General features: G+C 46.2%; 1 protein-coding gene across 1 annotated transcript in view; it reads left to right on the forward strand.

The window, feature by feature from the left end:
- Positions 1-12,448, forward strand: part of XIRP2 (xin actin binding repeat containing 2) — a 1,171,239-nt gene that overhangs the window by 30,421 nt on the left and 1,128,370 nt on the right. The gene's annotated exons all lie outside the window — the stretch shown is intronic.

A 12,448-nucleotide genomic window follows, 5' to 3' on the forward strand; every position in this document is an offset into this window, starting at 1 on the left:
AATTAGGGGCTGATTAATGTGTCACTGGATTTGAACTTCCAGCCTGGCTCCTGCTTGTCTGCCTTAGCTGTAATTCAGGACCTTTGTGTAACTATTCTGAGGGTCAGAGCAGGGTCACATAATAGTTGCAAGTAGGCAACTGAACTCTGGAGGGGCCCCTCAGGAAGCACTACAGGAAATGGCTACTAATGATGAGCTTGAACTTTTGAACCTGGTAAGTAGTTTCAGTTTTGCTAAGATCGTATTTCTGCAAATTAGCGCTTATTCGCGGGGCGCGAAGTTGAACTGGGAAGCCGCAAACTCACGCGAACAGTGCGAGCAAGCCATAAAATCCGCTGCTTGCGGGAAATTCGCGAATCTCGCGGATTGTGAATTTACCGAAAATCCGCGAGCGGAACGGATTTTCCGCCCATACTTAGTAATGGCCTGTAATTGGGGCCATAGTGATATCTCTGATTGTTGACAACACTGGTTTCTTTTTTGGCCTAGTATGTACGAGGACATCTTTGATATTTTTTTGTTCTTCTGTTTGCAAATAGTGGTTTGGGCCAATTGAATTTGACAATCTGCCAATTCTTCCTTATCAATTTTTGGACGTCATAGGTCGCAGGGCAGTAGGTAGTGACACATGTGACTAGATCCTGTGTCCATGATTCGCCAACAGAAGAACAAAAAACATCAAAGATGTCCTCGTACATACTAGGCCAAAAAAGAAACCAGTGATGTCAACAATCGGAGATATCACTATGGCCCCAATTACAGGCCATTACCCATGTGGCACCTGTGGAGTTTGCAAGTTCACCAAGACCACGAAGGTCCTACAATTGACAGACACCTTATTGTGGACCCAGAGACAACATACAAATTGTAACTCTACACATGTAATTTATTTAGTGACCTGCCCCTGCCAACGACAATACGTAGGCATGACCTATCGTAAAATCAAACTCTGCATAGGAGAGCACAGAAGCAATGTAAGACTCGAGAAGAACACCACCAAACTGTGTACTCACTTCGTGGAAGCAGGACATTCATGTGACGATTTGAGATGGACGGTTCTTGAAATGCTACTAGACAAAAACAACAACGCTGAGCAGATTCTATTTGAAAAAGAACAAAGGTGGGTGGACCGCCTCAGAACAGACATTGTGGGGATGAACGATAACATCCCGTGGCACCAATTCTACTGAGTCAAGGGTGCACTAACTTTGAGTCTCAGTCTTTGTGATAACCAATCTTTTAGACGGAATTGCCCTTTGTACATACACTTCGAACGTTGTGGACATTTTACCACATAACATCAAGCATTTTAATCCTGTATTTTCTCTCCTATGATTAGATAACACCCAATGTGTACACTCTCTTGCATCGGGAGTCAACCATCTTACATGGAGCCTCTTTACCCACAAGTAGTCCACTCTTTATGTCTAAACCCAATTTAAAAGAAGGGTGAAACAAGACACGCCCATAGCCAGGGGCAGAGTCAGCACAGGGGACACAGCGCCGAACCTCGTGGGTAAGAATGGCAGCAGGACCTGATCTCTACTATCTGGTAAGAGATATAACTGTTTTACTAATACAGCGGGCTCGTTTGTACCACAACAGCAAAGACCACAAGCCACTCTCCGACCCCTGTTGAAGCTATCATTGAGCTCAATACAGGTAATTATATTGCACCTTGTTGAAGTGTTTTGTATATAGGTCACTAGACTAAGGGTTTAATATTCCGTCCACAATGAGTTATATAAACGCGGACCTCCTACTTCAGTGGGTCCTTTATAAAAATAACATTGCACACGTTGCAATCCTGAATGTACTTCCTGTATTAGACATTGTTTTTAATCCTTTCCTTTCTCGATACGGTATGAATGCCACTAGCACGGCGTACGCTCCTGATGAGGAGTTTTGTGCTCCACATGTAATTTTGACATGTCTGCTTGCTCACCTCACCTCACGTTTTGGAGCCACATATATATAATGGATATTGTTGGCTTTTGTTTCCACAGCACAGGGAATCTAAGTATAAGTTGACCATACTTATCATCAAAACTACACAAGTGGTGTGAGTTATTAACTTTCTATCCTTGTTTCGTTTGTGTTTTGTCCTGACGAAAGCTCCGTAGACCCGGCTGGGCCGAGAGAGCTGAAACATGTTGACACATTTTTTAAGACATGCGGTAATCCAGTAACACGATTACCATCATATCGCACTTTCATTTATCAATAGTGCCTACCCCTCTTTTTTTCTAATAAATAAATTCTTAGGTGAGACACTATATTTTTTTTATCCCATTTTAATCCTTTTCCATTATCTCTGGACACTTCTACCTGTACCGGAGGTAGCCTCGGGTGAGGCAGGCATCCAGCACGTTACTCGACTACCCTATGAATACGCCATGACTCCTAAGGGGGCGGATAAAAGATACACCGCAACGATGAAACCAGGATGTCTATGAGGGTTTTCGAATACAAACCAAAGGTTTTGTAGATACCAGTGTCCATTCTATTTTTGATTATCGCGTATCTGTCCAGGGGAACTGAATGGACCTCTAATCCTCTTCCCTCCACTTTGATATAAAGCTTTGATGTGTTATACATTTAAATGTACTTCTACCCAAACTAAAGCCTTCACTTGATAAACTGGTCTCTTCATTGCATAATCCTCTTTATGATAGGCTGGAAAATACATCACCCGAAATGGTAATTTGTCCATTGCGCGAATAAATAACTGCACACCTCCTACATGGTGTGCACACCTCCTACATGGTGTGCAAACATTCTTTTGTTTATTTAAATCTTGAAAAGTCATCTGAATCTTACAGGTCTGCCGGGCCAATTTTAATTCATATCTCCTAATCATATCTTCATATGTGCAACCCTGATAAAGTTAATAGTAAACTAACTGGTGTTGTTCAAATGAACGACCAAGAACTCACTTTGATTTTTGTCGAAATGAGCTTTAAATAGCAGGCAGTTCCTTCACCAGATCTGAATCATTTTAATTGCTTCTCTCAAAAATCAGATTATCTTCCCTATGTCGCTGGTGATTCCATATTTGAGTGTACTGACATGTGACCTATCGATGACCTTGCTCTCCGTGCCTTTAGATTCTTCTACCACCATTATTCAGTCACTATCGAGATTTCAGTTACTACATGAGATTGCGTCAGGCGAAAAAAGAGACTAATTTGGGTAACTCCATGCTGCTTTATGTGCAAAATATTGTCAGCCCTCCTGCAAAATTGGTAATAGAGTGGTCCTCTCACCTGCAGCTCTGCTAATGGGGAAGGGAAGCTGCTTCACGAACCCAGGACAGCTGGAGAAAGAAGCCAGGGGTATCTCAAACATCGGCTAGGCTGCCTTTATCAAGGCTTCCATCAGGGGTGCCTGCAACATCTGTGACTCCGTCCTCCTCCGTATCCCTTCTGACACCTGTCTCTCCAGCCTTTGACACCCAGCGTGCTCCACTCTCTTCTCCTCAGCACCAACGCTCTACTGACCACAGATTCTGACCTCCGAATCGTATGCACAAAACATATAAAGACATCTGTCAGACAGACGACTACATGAAGAAATATTTATTTTTCTCAAGTACAGCTTATTTTAGATAAATAAAATCTAATACTGCTATAAATCCTGTTTTCATTAGAAAACTATGTCACACCACTGGTGTACCAACCATGCTCTGACATTTACTCCCTTGAAAACACTACACATTCTGCCTCTACAATGCTTACAGGATGTGAGGATTGCTCTCTTAATTCCAGTAAGCTGTACTTCTGTATATACATGTGCTTCTTTAGTTAGTGTAGCAACCCCTGTGTGATCCGAAGAGTACATAGTTACATTTTCTCTCTATACAAGAGTGTTGCTGTAGATCATCTCCTCCATTAGGCACCTGAAGCACATGGATTAATTATTACGATTTGAACCTCATTTATGTTTCTGCTGGGTGCATTAGATTTGAGAGCTGACCCCCCCCCCCTTCCTCAGTTTATGCCAGAAGCCCTGCCGTTGTCGGAGGTAGTCTAGGATGTGATGAATGGTTAATGAGCTAATAGGTTTCAAGCTAACAATTGTCCCCCTGAAAAGATGGTTTAAATGGCCATTTCTTTGGGATATTAATCGGCAGGAAAAAATATCCTATGACGACCATCTACGGCAGTGAGATCAGCTGCATCAATGGATCTTATTCTGGATATCCAAGGTGGTGGCAGTGGAATGTTGCTTTCATTTATGGGCATATATGACAATTGTAATTAATGAACACAATGGTGACATGTGACAGTAAATGGCTGCAGGGGGTGACAATGGTGAGTTGCAACAGTTTCATTGCTTTGTGATTTCATTAGGCAAGTAGTAGTTTTGCCCTACCTTCTCTCTAAGGGAGAGGTAGCAGCATGTATAGTTGGTTATAGTATAGAATGCGCCCTGGTACCTGTTTCCCAAGCGACTGGGGCTAAAGAATAATACATTGAATCGCCTGTCAGTAAAAGTAGGGATATAGCTTCTCTCAGTACTCTGAAGACATGGCACTGCATAATTGGAATTATAAGTAATCTATGCCTTGCATATTTTCCATTGAATATCCATTAAGATGTATAAGTAAACCCTAATAAACTATATAGTTTCAATACTACGACCTAGAAGGGTATCCACAGATTGACAACTAAACCACCAGCATGAGTTTTATGTGTCATCAGGGTCACGATGACGCATGCCTTTCTTGACCTATCAATAAACTTACGAATTCTGAAATGCAAATGTTAAAAGGTCTGTGGAAAAGTCAGCCCAATTTACAACCAATGCCCAGGCTGCTAGCGCAAGACGCCTCTTAGTTCCCATTCTGAGTAGTTACCAAATAAAGAGACGGGCGCTGGAAGCAGGAATCACAAGAACAGAGTTTATTACTCATGAGGAGAGCCTGTCATTTCAAACACGAAACAAGGTGTCATCGGGAGGTGCTCTAACAAGTTCTCTGAGACATCGCCTTTTATACCTTACAAAGCATTCCTTATTACAATAACAACATTGTGAAACAAGGAAAAGACATCCCCGTAATCCTCGTGTCAATCCCACCCCACATATATCCACAATAGAGGCCCTTGACCTGCTGATAAGAGGAGGGGGGGTAATCATGCAGCTGAGTGTTCCGCCGATTCTTTGGATGTGTGCGCCTGATCGTATCCCAGGGGGTGGGGAGGCCAGGATCAATATTGGGCCCTTTGAAGAGGAGCGACTCCACACAATTGGGGGCAGTAAACTGTATCTCCCGGCTTAGGCGATGGCCTCGGACCTGTGTGGACAATCGGACTCGGTGGAAGGGGCCATCAAAGGAGAGGTATTCATGCCGCGTGGACAATCAGGCGCAGAGGGAGAGTTTACCAACAGAGGGGTATTCATAAAAGGAAAGGAGGTGTTTGGTCAGGCGCGAGCGTGACTCCCAAGGACAGAGTCTTGCAGAGGAAGAAGGTTTATGACTTGCCCATGTGAGGGAGGAGGGGGGAGCCAGGGTGCGCGCAGGGACAGAGTCGCACAGAGAGAGAGGTCTTATGACCCGTACATGAGAGAACGGGGGCAGTCAGATACAGCTGGGGGGGTTTTGTCAGCTGAGGCGAAGGATGCTTCTTCGAGAGAAAAATGGGGGGGGTGCATGGGTCAAGCAGGAGGGTTACTTTTCAGAGCAGGGTCGCGCAGGAGGGAAGCCGGGGATTCCAACGAGCGGGCAAAAGGCCATGGTGCCTAAAAATAGCTATTAGGTACATGTGGGCACGGGCTTTTACTGGCGGAGTGGTGCGGTTAAAGTACAGGGAAGGGAATGGGAAAGGACAAATGAACGCTGCTTATGTACATCAATTTCGTTATTTTCCACAGTCGCCACTTTTTGCATAACAAAGTTCATTTTCCTATTCTTCCTAGTTAATGGGCGTACATATAAACATGTGTCGTTGAGGAAATATCGTTTGTCAGTTCTAGCAGATTGCATACAACCATGAGCAGTCCATGTGATTGGCAGAATGCAGCATATAGGAAATTGCACTTGTTGGGTTCCTAACGTTCAAACGTACTACATAGCATAAATGCTTCTGACTTTCTCAAAAATGTGACCAATGAACATTTCGACCAAGTAGTTGGGGGGGGAATTCAGTCCAACAAGATCTCTTCGTCACAGTGTCTTTTTAACAGTGAGCCATCACTGGTAGGCTCTAGTCCGTGTCCTTTCGTTGGCGCTGTTGAGCACCGGCGGTGGAGCTATAGGTCCAGCTCGGATCCATCCTTACGCGTTGCAGGGTGCGGTCAGTCCTCTGCTGTTAGACCACAGTCCTGTTCCCTAACCAATCTCTTTAGTGGCGCCTTATGCTCGGCACCTATATTCCTGTGGCGCAACCCCATTTCCACCTAAATGCTGTTCTTCCTTTCGGCAAAAAGTCACGTGGAAAGGGGGGTATGGTTCAGTAGTCGATGGGAGAGAGAGGGCGGAGTGGGGTCAGATTTTCCTGGGACACACCAAAGGGACCAAGGGAGCAAAGGATAACAAGCAAGCAGGCCCATCAATCGGGCTTGAAAAGGGGGACGGAGGCTTCAGACACGCGTGGGTAGGCGGACAGAGGGCTTCAGGACAGCCTTTCATCCTTTCGTTTACCACATTGGAGAGTGCTGCCTCGTCCCGTATTCCTGCTGTGCTGTGGCTCCACCTTTGGTCGAGGTCGCATGTGTCCCATGATCTGCAGCCAGGCTGTGTGTCCCGTCCGACCCTTCTCCTCCGATGGTCGTATATCTTTGAATGGGTAAAAACAAGTTTTAGAGAACCGGCAGGAGAAGACATTTTTACATTAGAATTCCACTCGCAATCCTAGTCCCTGGGGGTTATGCTCATTGGTCATAGTCAGAAGTCTATTACCATGAAGTAAGTATGCAGGTATTTCTACTGTTTTCGCACCAAGTCTAATCGGCGTTCATTCATGACACATATGAACAGAGGTCAGACTCCTGTCACTTGCGTATTTCATCAAAAACTCCGAAATTGGCAACATTCAGGGGAGACTCGTCCTTCTAACCCGAGCCTTAACAGTCTTACATTTCCCTTTAGAGCTGGCTAACTCTTTTAAACAGAGCGGGGGTGCAATCATCGAGAGACAGGATTAAACATGTTTCTCTCGAGGGGCGACAGGTACTCATGGCCATTATATATATCGGGGACAGTAGCTGGGATCAATCAAGTGGGGCGGGGACGCCTCGGGCATTCGCACTTAAGTGCAAAGGGGTGGGGCAATCTGGGCATTGGGGGTCAATCTGGACCTTGGCGCTTGTCTCTAACGAACCGAAAAATAGGGTGCCATTGACATATAGTTCCCTTATAAAAGGCCAGATTAGGGAACCTTAGTCGTCTCACCTGTCCTTTCTTTCTTAGCCAATTCGAGTTCATTCATTTTGCAGAAAGGAGAGGTAGTAATATGGCGAGTTACAATCATTTTAGTTTCTGTCAATTTTGCTGAACACCTTCGCGTTCAATAAGTATCCAATTAGACTGGTGCCGACGGGGCACAATACTTCCATACAAAAAGGAAGAGGGAACAGGGGGAGCTCTCATGGGGAATGAGAGTATTCCGCAATCTAAACGAGCCATTCGGTACACGTATGACATGTAGGAAGGTTGAGAGAGAGACATAGAAGATGGAGAGGGACAGACAGAGAGGGAAAGACGTGTACGGTAATAGGTCATTTAGTACGTTCACAACACAGAACGGTAGGGGTCAGGTAACACGGAAACACAAACAGAGGGAAGACATAAATCCCTACACTACACACACACAAACTCAAACAAGGGAAGACAGTACCTGTTTTACATAAAAAGAAACATTCACGACAAAACATAGAACAGTTATTGGCCATAAAGATCTTTTTCTGCATGCTGCGCATCTTTAATATCCTATTTACCTACGGGCTGAGCTCTTTTTACCTTTCCCTCCTTTTTCCTCTTGCTTGCTATTTTTGCGAGCGTTCTCAATTGCCAATACTTACACCTTGGTCAGCCGGTCAGAAATTAACCTGGTCGGGCTATTGCCCACGGTTGGATCTTAAACCACTTTTGAGTTTCTTCTTTTGGTGGGAAGTTCTCCAGGCTGAGGCAACAGAGGGTATTGATCAGGAGAACAGTTGGACAGCTTGGTTATATCTATAGGAGTGTGAGAAGGAGGTGGTACATTTCGAACATCAACAACATTTCTACCTTCCCAGACGGGTGGTGCCTGGGTAACCCTTACCCAGGAACTTTTCCTTGTCCTTGCCCTATCTAGTAAAACGTCATAGGTGCACTATCTGGCGTGCTGGTTCGAGTCAAATTTCGTCATACAGTACTAACCCGTCAAGTTTCTATGTCAGTCCTTCCTCCCAGTCGCTATGTTCTAAGGAGGAACAGTCATATCTAAGTCTACGTCTTTCGAAACTCGTCAGCATAAGTACTATACTCAGGCCCCCTCCTTCCCCTTTCGTCGGTTGTTCGATCATCACTCCTTCATACGTCAGCCGATGTTCCGGTGCAACCTGCAGAAGGGGGGGGGGGGGAGAAAGAAGGGGGTGGGGGCAGCATTCAAAAACACATCAACGCGCATAAATCCGAAAATGTTTTTACCTACCACATACTTGACCTATCTCCACGGCGTTTGAGCCCAGAGGGACCAGTAGTGTTAGATAGATAATCATCGATGGTCTGCATACCTACATGAATCACTTGGTCGTGGCCTTTTAGGTCATATGCAAGGGTGGTGGTCAAGGGGTATTTCTCTGGTATCGTTTTAAGGGCGTCTTAAAACACTTTTCGGCTGCCTGCGACGCATAATGTAGCTGCTAAGTATCGGGCCCTTTTTTAACCTTCAACCTTAATCATGCTTATTTTTCGCTCATATTGGAGACAGCAGTCACACATTCAAACCTCATTAATGCAACCATTACAATTATGCTTTTCCTCTTCAAAATACCTTTAATTAGAAATGTTGGCGCACAAATACGGGCCTACAACCCAGTGGGCCGGCTACGGAGCAGACTGGAACTGGGCATAAGAGGAACGAAGTCGGTGGCCATTCGTTTCATAAAGTGCAGCAGTGCAATAAAATCGTATTGAACTTTCTTACAGGGAGAGTATAATGCATGCCAAGAATTCAGGCTTTCAATAATATCAATTCATTATCCAAATGTTCACTCAGCGCCTACTTTACACCAATTCATTGCTTCCAACCATAATTAGTACCCACCCTAAATCAGTTCATTGTCCCAATACATAATCATTATCCATCTTATATCGCTTTCTTTTCCAAACACATAATCATATGGCTGAGATACCCGCCACCCCCTCTCAACACAATCCCCAAAAGGAAGGGAAACCGGAAACTGTTCTTAAAGTTTTTGGATGTGGGATGGAGTGACCATCCCGGCCGTATTTATTAAAACAAAAGATTAAAACATTAAACGTTTTCATGTTATGTACAATTTCATTATCACATTACGATGTTTGGCTAACCTTAACATAATCTCTAATACAGAGGTTCTCCTAGCCGAACTAGCATCCTACAAAACATTCTCTAAGAATACTGAAATTGTACATCCTAACGTTTAAGGGCCAACGGCAAGGTCATAACCGGTGTCAAGATCCCTAACCAGACTTACCCCTCCCACTTAGGAGGGGCGATGGCACAGGGGCTTACCACAAGTGCAACTACTAACAATTTCCCTTGACTTGACGGGGGCACTTAAGACTCGACGCCATTTAAAGGTCGTTCGAACACTTGTGTGTGGTATCTAGAAGGTATCGTTGACCTCTCCCCACCCCACACAACTTACCGCATCTGCCGTCGCAGATGACACTAGCCCCGGGAAATTCCCCAGGAGGGGGCTGTAACCCCTCCTACAAAGGAAGGGGCCTTGACCGCCTTTCCTTTACTTCCGGCGACCCGCCCTTAGACGGGACCGCCTCCCCACTGAGGGGCCAATGGCCACCTCTCCCGAGCGCTCCCATCCGTGTTGGGTGACGCCCACTCATAGGGATCTACCAATTAGTGCTCACCGATCATGACCTTACCGCCTACCAAAAATTAAATACGACAGTTCTTCAACCTATGAAAACATTGGTCGCTACGACCGAAGGAACATGCTAAAAATGCAACATCACATCAGATCACTTTAATCATAACAACCTAAACGATATTCACCATCTTTATTAACTACAAACTGCTACTGTTATAGCCTGTAAACGAAACGGAAAAACAAACTTATCAATTCACTTTATTGCACAACAACTTTGCTGTCCTCAGGGGCTGGTGGGTGGGTCAAAATTGGCTCTTCGTTCCGTCCCGAGCTCACGTGTAGCGAGGAGGTGCAGCTTCGGAGCACAAGAACAAGAGGACGTCTTCTGGTCTTGCGCCTTCTTTTATCCGTCTTCAGGGCGGGCGAAAACCCGCCCCTGCCCGCCCCGGGGGCGTGGCTGGCTGCGTCGGTGTCTAGGCCAGCCCACTCTAGGGCGGAAAAAGGCGCGCCCCGGCTACGCCGCTTCGGGCATACCAGCCGAGACGCGCCTCCCGCCCAAAAATGGCTTCCCGGGGGGATCGAGGCACTCATCCATACGTTCGGGGGGACCGAGTGGTCGCCCCTTTCCATATGGCTGAGATACCCGCCACCCCCTCTCAACACAATCCCCAAAAGGAAGGGAAACCGGAAACTGTTCTTAAAGTTTTTGGATGTGGGATGGAGTGACCATCCCGGCCGTATTTATTAAAACAAAAGATTAAAACATTAAACGTTTTCATGTTATGTACAATTTCATTATCACATTACGATGTTTGGCTAACCTTAACATAATCTCTAATACAGAGGTTCTCCTAGCCGAACTAGCATCCTACAAAACATTCTCTAAGAATACTGAAATTGTACATCCTAACGTTTAAGGGCCAACGGCAAGGTCATAACCGGTGTCAAGATCCCTAACCAGACTTACCCCTCCCACTTAGGAGGGGCGATGGCACAGGGGCTTACCACAAGTGCAACTACTAACAATTTCCCTTGACTTGACGGGGGCACTTAAGACTCGACGCCATTTAAAGGTCGTTCGAACACTTGTGTGTGGTATCTAGAAGGTATCGTTGACCTCTCCCCACCCCACACAACTTACCGCATCTGCCGTCGCAGATGACACTAGCCCCGGGAAATTCCCCAGGAGGGGGCTGTAACCCCTCCTACAAAGGAAGGGGCCTTGACCGCCTTTCCTTTACTTCCGGCGACCCGCCCTTAGACGGGACCGCCTCCCCACTGAGGGGCCAATGGCCACCTCTCCCGAGCGCTCCCATCCGTGTTGGGTGACGCCCACTCATAGGGATCTACCAATTAGTGCTCACCGATCATGACCTTACCGCCACAGGTCCGGATAGTTGACCGGCTATCCGGACCCCCCACAAAACTCCTACCTAAAGGTCATGTTCCAAAGATTTTAACCAGGCTAGGAAGTCTCCTATGAGTAACTCATTCCCCGCCCTCGACAAATGCACACCATCCCCCAGATACATACTGTCATCATTAATACAATTATGCGAGATCGAATGCAATGCCTTGGAACGGAACAACCTACTCACTTTGTTATTCAATTTTCTAACCGAATGATTCAAAGCAGGGATCGAGATAGCCCCCCGCCACACTTTTCGTGGGATCATATGAGACCATGCGATTAGGCACCCCGGAACTCTCCTCGCTAACCAACTTACCGTGGAAAGCATAGCCTCCAGGAGAAGTCGTCTACCGGTGGTGACCAAATCATTGCCCCCCAAATGCACTATGACTATGGACGGCGGTGACCTCATCCGCTCTAACAAGCCCTCAAAAAATTCCTGAAACTGGTCAATACAGAGACCGCCCCTTCCGTAGAAGGACACTCTGTACCCGTATTCCTCAGGTACGTGAACCATGTCACCTGCTTTGAATACGTCTGCAGCCCGTCTCACGTATGAGTGGCCCACGACCCAAACCTCCTTCCTCACAGCCGGTGACGTGCGACCGCTGACCTGGTGTTGGGTCGACTGCTCAGTCTGCCCTGCCGCGTAGGCTTGCGCAACTGAAAACAAACAAAAACAAGAGGCGTGAGTACATGATTACAGTTTCACAACATGTGCAATCGCACGTACCTCTTATAACAATTGGAGGACCAGCGCCCCACACGTTTCACTTGTTCTACATTAAGACCTCTGGCTGTAGCTTCAGTGGCAGCCCCTATACGAAAGGAGTGGGTCCCAAATTCGCCCGGGTCCAAGCCCGCTGCAGCAATGGCCATTGCAAGCACCCGTTGAAACTGAAACCTCGTCAGCGGGGTGGCGTCTGCATGCCTCAACAATGTCCCTCCCCATGATGCCACCCTTCGTGCTAGGTAATCTTCTAAGCACTGTACCGGACACATGGATGAGTCGAGGTT

The sequence above is a fragment of the Lissotriton vulgaris genome, chromosome 2_1 (genome assembly GCF_964263255.1).
Source record: "Lissotriton vulgaris chromosome 2_1, aLisVul1.2, whole genome shotgun sequence".
NCBI lineage: Eukaryota > Metazoa > Chordata > Amphibia > Caudata > Salamandridae > Lissotriton > Lissotriton vulgaris.